Consider the following 7,974-nt stretch of genomic DNA (forward strand, 5'->3'; position numbering starts at 1 on the left):
GCTAGCTATAGAACCACTAGCAGAATCGATAAGAAGAGATAATAATATAAAAGGAATAAAAATAAAAGACAGGGAATATAAAATCAGTCTGTTTGCGGATGATGTGATAGTGTACTTAACAGAACCAGAACTATCAATAAAAGAACTATATAAGAAATTGAAGGAATATGGAGAAGTGTCGGGATACAAGATAAACGTAAATAAAAGTGAAGCAATGCCTATGAATAACGCGGATTTCTCAAAATTTAAGGAGGAATCCCCATTCAGATGGCAAACGCAGGCAATAAGATACCTAGGTGTGCAAATAAACAAAAATCTAGGCCAATTATATAAACTCAATTACAATCCACTAATGAAAAAATTACAGGACGATTTAGAGCATTGGAAAGAGCTACCACTAACACTGATAGGAAGGATAAACTGTATTAAAATGAACATTTTTCCAAGGATACTATACTTATTTCAGGCATTGCCAATACAACTGACAGAAAAATTCTTCAAAGAGTTAAAGAAAATAATAAGGAGATTTTTATGGAGAGGGGGGAAACCGAGGATAGCACTAGACAAATTAACAGAATGGTATAAACAAGGAGGCTTACAATTGCCAAACTTCAAAAATTATTATAGAGCCGCACAATTAAGGTACCTATCAGATTTTTATCAAACAAGGGAAAAACCAGACTGGACGAGACTAGAATTAGATAAAATAGGGGAAAAGATACCTGAACACATATTATATAAATGGGACGAAAAATTGGTACAACATAGAACTTCTCCAGTATTACACCATCTCCTCAATATATGGAAGAAGATTCATGTAGAAAGAAATAAAATAAATTACCAAATACCAAAACTAATATTGACGCAAAATAAGCTACTCCCTTTTACAATAGACAACCTTGCCTTTAGAAAATGGGAAAAAAAAGGGATTAAAAGAATAGAAAATTGTTTTTCAGGAAGTAGATTCTTATCCTTTGAACAAATGAGAGATAAGTACAATATAACGGGAGATACAGCGCTGGCATATTACCAACTGAGATCCTACTTGAAAGATAAATTAGGAAGCAACTTGAGTTTACCAGAGGGAAGTAACCTTGAATATGTGATTACAGATACAATGTTAATCAAAAGATTTATAAAAAATATGTATATTAAACTGCAAGAAAAGGAAAATGAGGAAACAAATGGTAAAACTAAACAAAAATGGGAACAAGATTTAAATATAAAGATAAAAAAGGAAACATGGGAGAAGTTATGCTCTGGAACGATGAGAAATACAATAAATACGAGGCTGCGTATGATACAATATAATTGGTTACACAGACTATACATTACACCGCAAAAGTTAAATAAATGGGACCCAACAGTATCTGATAGATGTTTTCGATGTAAAAAAGAAAGGGGAACAACAATTCATGCAATCTGGACATGTGAGAGAGTAGAAAAATTTTGGGATGATCTCAATCAGATATTAAATAAAATAACAGAAAACAATATACCAAAGAATCCAGAGATCTTTCTCCTAAGTAACATAAAAAATAAAGAATTTGGAATTGACTTGGAGGATGCACAAAAAAGATTTGTTAAGATAGCCCTAGCTGTAGCAAAAAAATGTATTATGTCAACCTGGAAATTGGAAGATAATTTGAAAATACAACAATGGTATATAGAAATGAATAAATGTATTCCATTAGAAAAAATAACATATAGTTTAAGAAATAATATTGAAATATTCGAACAAGTATGGGAGCCTTACATTAAATACAATAGCGAAAACCTACCGGGAACAAACATTACCTAAGTTGATGGAAGGAGAAGAGAAGAAAAGAATGGACTCAGTAGAATTTCTGGTGTATTTTTGTTGAATGACAACATTGTCTAACTGAATTAATGCAACCTAGATTGTATAACTAAAATGGATGAGAGGGGGGGGGGATGGGGGGGTGGCTTGGGAGGAGGGAGGGGGGAGGGAGAAAAAGTCACTGTAAATGTGTGGAAAAGAAAAAGTGTATATCATGGCTATTGTGATTTATGGTGTGAAAAATAAAAAATTAAAAAAAAAAAAAAAAAAAAAAAAAAGGAGCTGCAGGAGTTTGCGGGTATGGACTACTTTTACAACCGCTTCATCCCGGGATTTGATGGATGCAGCCGGTGCTGTATTAAAAATAAATATGTCTGATGATGTTAAAAATCCACTGGCTTATGTATCTCAGTCATTGAATAAACACTCAAAAGATTTATTCTGCTGCTGGAAAATAATTTTTGTCCCTTGTATTAGCTCTGCAACATGTAGAAGAATGTGTTTGTGCTGCTATGGGATTAAGTATTGATCATAATTTTTGAGTAAGATTAAAAATAAGAATAGATGATGATTCAACTGGAGTTTAATTTTGCAAGAATAGGACTGAAGTATAAGACACTATAATGATATTAAGGGCCAGTGTCATTGAGGATTGCTTATTTAGATGTTGGATTTAGAGGTTTCTGCTATATTTGTTTCTATTCTATTGATTATGGCTGTGAAATCTATTAAGAAGAAATCAGAGATTGCAGTTTAAAATTTTGACCTTTCAGAAGTCTAAAAATTTCTCCATGGGAAGGAGGTGTAATGGAATTGTGTTAACCTTTCAAATAAATCTTCAAAGGCTTAACTTCTATCACACCACCAGACAGACAAAAAAAAGTATTAATTTGAATCCCACAATGAAAACATAAATCTGAATGACTAAAGTTAAATACAACTGATGTCAAAAAAATTATAATTCACCCAATTATATCGCACATTCATCCAATTTAATCCACCATCTTCACACATAGTAAGTAGTCCGTTCTTCTTGGGTTAATTCTAAAGAAGAATCTCCCATTTAATCTAAAGTTGGTTTAGCCATTTTCTGTTGTCACAAACATTTCTGAAATAGATCCCTTTTTTTGCCCCATTTACAATTTTCAATTTTAGTTAACTTGGGTATCTTCAATTCCCGCCCAAATCCACCTGTGACAGCACTTGCATGGAATGACACCCGTTTACCATGTCCCTCTGTTCAACCTCACTCCTCAGTGCCCGACCGTTCACAGTGTCTATCTTTTCTTGGTTTGCCCTTCAAAATGTGACACCTCACACTTGTCTTCATTAAATTCCATCTGACCTTTCTCCTTCTGGTCCAGATCCTTCTGCAAGCTTTCCTGGCTGTCCACAACTCCACCGTTCTTGGTGTCACCTGCAAACTTGCTAATCCAATTTACCACATTATTGTTCCAGCACCTATCCCTGAGGCACCGCTCTTGTCACAAACCTCCACAGAGGACATATGGATGGATGTTAAAATTCTCAAAGGTACATTAGTTAAAATGGTGTCAAATCACAAGGAACAGAAGTTGGCCATTCAGCCCACTGTGTCTGCTATCCCCTGATCTAAACAGTTCTCGCCTCTCATTCCAAGTTCTGGCTTTTTCCCCTGATCCCTTGATACCCTGACTCATTAAACATCTATTAATTCTGCCCCCCCCCCCCCCCCCCCACTTAAACTCTCTCAACAATCCAGCAACAAATTCCATGACCTTCTGGTGAAATAAATTTCTCATCTGCTTTAAATAGGTACCTTCCAATTCTAAGACAATGTCTTTTTATCCAAGGGAAACATTATTCACATCTACTGTCCAATCCTTTCAGCATTGGAAAGGTTTCTGAAATCTCCTCTCCTTCTTCTATACTCCAATGAAGAGTGGAGTTATATCATCCTGGTAAATCTCTGCTCTCTCTCCAACATCAGCACATCCTTTTTAAGATAAACTTCGCAGTTCTCCAAATGAGGTCTCTCCCATGCCCCATCAACACCTCCCTACCCTAGAAACAAAAGCCAACATAGAATTTGCTTTCTTTTCCTGCCGATCCAACCTGGTGGTTTCCCACTCACTATGTTTTCCTGAACGAGAACCCCCCAAGTCCCTTGACACTTGAAATAATTACATGTAATTTCTGTAACAAATTTGAAATTTTTGGAAAGATTTGGGAATCCTATTTATAAACTGTAGGAATTAAGTTGTAATCGCCCAACCTGAACCTTCTGACTCCTAAAATCAAGAAAATTTGTTAGATTTTATTTGATAGTTTTTTAGTAATTTTTCAATAAATACTTTCCAGATGTTATCTTTCTTTTCTATTGGGTTGTTGGGCAGGGGGAATTTAAAAAAAAATACTATGTATTAATTTTTCATTATCTTTGAATGAGAAATTTATGTACGCATTTAATGCATGTGAAATTAAAATTTTCAAAGAGAAGCTTAACATAACGTAATACATTTGGCTTATTTTCAAGAGTTGTGGAGAGTGAGGAGGGTTTTCATGGAGTACAAAAGGATTTGGACTGTTTGGAAAGATGGCAGATGGAGTTTAATGTAGGTAAGTGTGAGGGGCTTTATTTTGGTAAGAATAACCAAGACGTATGCAGTGAAGGGGAGGGCATTGAGGAACAGAGGGATCTTGGAAGAATGGTTCAATAGACAATAGGAGCAGGAGTAGGCCCTTCTGCCTGTCGAGCCTTCAGTGACCGCCATTTCACAGATCATGGCTGATCACTACTATCAGTACCCCTTTCCAGTCTTATCCCCATAACCCTGAACTCCTTTGCCACAAGAGTCTTATCTAACTCTCTTTTGAACATAATCAGCGAATCTGCCTCTACCACCCTCTGTGGCAGAGCATTCCACAGATTCACACTTCTCTGAGTAAAACAATGTTTTCTCATCTCCGTCCTAAAGGGCCTACCCTGTATTCTTAAACTATGCCCTCTAGTCCTCGTCTCCCCCATCACTGGGAACAAGTAATCCGACTTCACCCTGTCCATCCCCCTGATAATTTTGTATACCTCAATCATGTCCCCCCTCATCCTTCTAAACTCCAGCGGATACAAGTCTAGTTTTTCTAGCCTTTCAGCATATGTCAACCCCGCCATCGCTGGAACTAACCTTGTAAATCTGCGCTGCACATCCTCTATAGCTAGTATGTCCTTCCTCAAAATTGGAGACCTGTACTGGGTGCAATACTCCAGGTGGGGTCTCACCAGGGCCCTGTACAACTGCAGAAGGGCGTCTCTGTTCCTATACTCCAATCCCCTCTTTATGAAAGCCAACATGCCATTTGCCCATTTCACAGCTTTCTGAACGTGCATGTTAGCCTTCAGTGACCGGTGAACAAGTACACCCAGATCCATTTGCTCCTCCCCACTCCCTAGCTTGTCTCCATTTAAATAATACTCAGCTTTCCTATTATTGCCCCCGAAATGGATAACCTCACATTTGCTCACATTGAACGTCATCTTCCATTCAGCAGCCCACACCCCCAACCTGTTCAAGTCCCTCTGCATTTTCCTGACATCCTCCTCACACCCCACACCACCACCCCGTTTAGTGTCATCTGCAAATTTGCTCATGTTATTAATAATCCCCTCATCCAAATCATTTACATAAATTACAAACAACTGAGGCCCCAATACCGATTCCTACGGCAATCCACTCGTCACATCCTGCCATCCTGAAAAAGACCCGCTTACTCCAACCCTTTGTTTCCTATTTCTTAACCAATTTCCTATCCATGTCAGCACCTTACCTCCAATACCATGCTCCCTGATCTTACCCACTAGTCTCCCGTGCTGTACCTTATCAAAGGCCTTCTGGAAGTCCAAATACACCACATCCACTGGCCCTCCCAAGTCCACCCTCTTTGTCCCATCCTCGAAAAATTCCAGATGGTTAGTCAAGCATGACTTACCCTTAAGGAATCCATGCTGACTAGCCCTTATACTATTATTTCTGCCTAAGTGTTCTGCTATTACTCCTTTTATGATAGATTCCAGTATCTTCCCCACCACTGACATCAGGCTGACCGGTCTATAATTTCCCGTTTTCTCCCTCCCTCCCTTCTTAAAAATCGGCACCACATCAGCCACTCTCCAATCCTCAGGGACCTCCCCCGAATCTATGGAACTTTGGAAAATGTCGACCAGTGCCTCCACAATTTCCATAGCAACTTGTTTAAGCACCCTGGGATGCAGCCCATCAGGCCCTGGGGTTTTATCAGCCCTCAGTCCCAACAATTTTCTCACAACCTCCTGCTTCTAGATCCGGATATCCATTAGATCCCCTACTTCCCCAGGAAAGTTCCCCAAGTCTCTTGATACCGCATGACCACTACCCCCTAACTGACCATAACCTATATCCTCCTTGGTGAAGACCGATGCAAAGTATTTGTTAAATTCCTCAGCCATCTCCTTGTTTCCGGTAATAATTCCATCCTTTTCCATTCTTAATGGACCAATTTTAGACCGAACCAATTTCTTCCTCTTCACATATTTAAAAAAGCTTTTGCTATCCTCCATGATATTATTTGCTAATTTCCTCTCATACTTCATTTTCCCCTCTCTTATGACTTTCTTAGTTACCCTCTGATGCTCTTTGAAGGTTTCCCAATCCTCTAGCTTCCAACTCCACTTCTCTATCTTATACTTACTCCCTTTGGATTTGATATTGCACTTGATTTCATTAGTTAGCCACGACTGCCATTTGCATCTCCTAGAGCCTTTCCTCAACTTTGGAATAAATTTGTCCTGAATCCTGTGGAAAATGTCCAAAAATACCTGCCATTTTCCCCAGTTGTCCTCCCAGCTAGTGTATCTTTCCATTTTATTTTGGCTAGCTCCTCCCTCATAGCTGCATAATCCCCTTTATTTAACTGCAGTACAGATGCTTCCGACTTCCTTTCCTTTTCCCTTTCTAATTGCAGCTCAAAAGTAACCATACCATGGTCACTATTCCCTATGGCACCCCTACATCGAGGTCACTTATTAACTCTGCGACGCTGCACAGCACCAAGTCCAGAATCGACTTCCCCCTGGTATGTTCCTCCACTAGCTGCTCCAAGAATGTATCTCGTAGACATTCAATAAACTCACTCTCTTGTGTTCCTGCCCCCGTCTGATTATCCCAGTCCACCTTCATGTTGAAGTCCCCCATAACTACCGTATTGCTACCACTTTGACATGCCACCCTTAATTCCTGATTTATACTGCCACCGATATCTGAGCTACTTTTCGGAGGCCTGTAAAGGACCCCCATTATGGTCCTCATGCCTTTACAATTTCTTAATTCTATCCAAACAGACTCTACCCACGTGTTTCAATGTCTTTCCTTTCAAACGCCTGAATTTCATTTCTTACCAACAGAGCTACCCCACCCCCCCTACCCAACTTTCTGTCTTTTCTATAGGACGTGTACCCGGGAACATTGATTTCCCAATCCATTCGTGGGAATTCGGTCGTGTCCACAGGAAAAAGGGAATCTCAGGGTTGGATGTGATGTCGTGTATGTTCTCTGCCAATCAATGGGAAATCTCCAAATCTTCAATCTTGGTGCAAGAGCCCACGAGGTACAAACCAACCATCTCCTGTCCAAGCTGCAGATTGCAAGGGCTGTAAAGTGCTGCCACCGCCTGTTCACACCGAGTACTGCATGCATGAAGCTAGGGAGAGAGAGAGAGAGAGAGAGAGAGAGAGAGGTATAATACCACCACCTGGTGTCCGGACTCGCGAACTACAGGATACATGATTTTTATTTTTCATGGGAGTGTTGGAGAATGAGAGGAGACTTGATTAAGGTTAACAAAATAGAGCAAGATGGATAATATGGAGCTCCAATGAACAGGGAGGTCTCACCTGTGAAGGAGCAAGTGTGAGATCTCCCAGTTCATTCTTGCTCGGGCAGTGGTGGCCAATTCAAGACAGCTCCAATTAGGGGAAGAGAATATGCTGTTTCAGGTCATGGGTTTGAAACGGTTTCCCCAGTTGTGCTATTCAGACTCAAGAGAGCAGATGCTTGCAGACAGGAAGGAAACCTAGTTTTATTGTGGAGAATTGCTTGTTTTTTGGGGTGAAGGTTGTTTGTGGTCTGAGATTCCTAAATATTTTACAATGGAAGCAGCAC

Source organism: Narcine bancroftii, unplaced genomic scaffold (genome assembly GCF_036971445.1).
Source record: "Narcine bancroftii isolate sNarBan1 unplaced genomic scaffold, sNarBan1.hap1 Scaffold_115, whole genome shotgun sequence".
In the NCBI taxonomy this organism is placed as follows: domain Eukaryota; kingdom Metazoa; phylum Chordata; class Chondrichthyes; order Torpediniformes; family Narcinidae; genus Narcine; species Narcine bancroftii.